Source organism: Aptenodytes forsteri, unplaced genomic scaffold (genome assembly GCF_000699145.1).
Source record: "Aptenodytes forsteri isolate BGI_AS27 unplaced genomic scaffold, ASM69914v1 Scaffold16, whole genome shotgun sequence".
In the NCBI taxonomy this organism is placed as follows: domain Eukaryota; kingdom Metazoa; phylum Chordata; class Aves; order Sphenisciformes; family Spheniscidae; genus Aptenodytes; species Aptenodytes forsteri.
The window spans coordinates 3303915-3304212 of NW_008794753.1; positions in this window are offsets into that span (position 1 = coordinate 3303915).

Below are 298 nucleotides of genomic sequence, written 5' to 3' on the forward strand. Positions count from 1 at the left end.
GGGCCGCGGGGCTTGTGGCAGGAGCGCTTCGCCAGGGCGGGGATTTCTGAAGAGCCGAGGCGAGTCAGGCTGCAGATGTGCTGAAAGGTGAAGCCGTTGTGCAAGTGCAGAAATGCCGGTCTGAAAATCGGGTTGCTCTTCTGGGTCTGCCTTCGTCAGACGGCGGGTGTCAAATGGTCGGCGGTCGAAACGGCCGCTTCTTCAAAGGGCGTGCTCCCTCCTCGCCACTGCTAACGCGCTGCTTGCTAGGAGTGCGGGAGAAGACAAGGGCCAGACTTTCAAACGACCTTTGTGATCG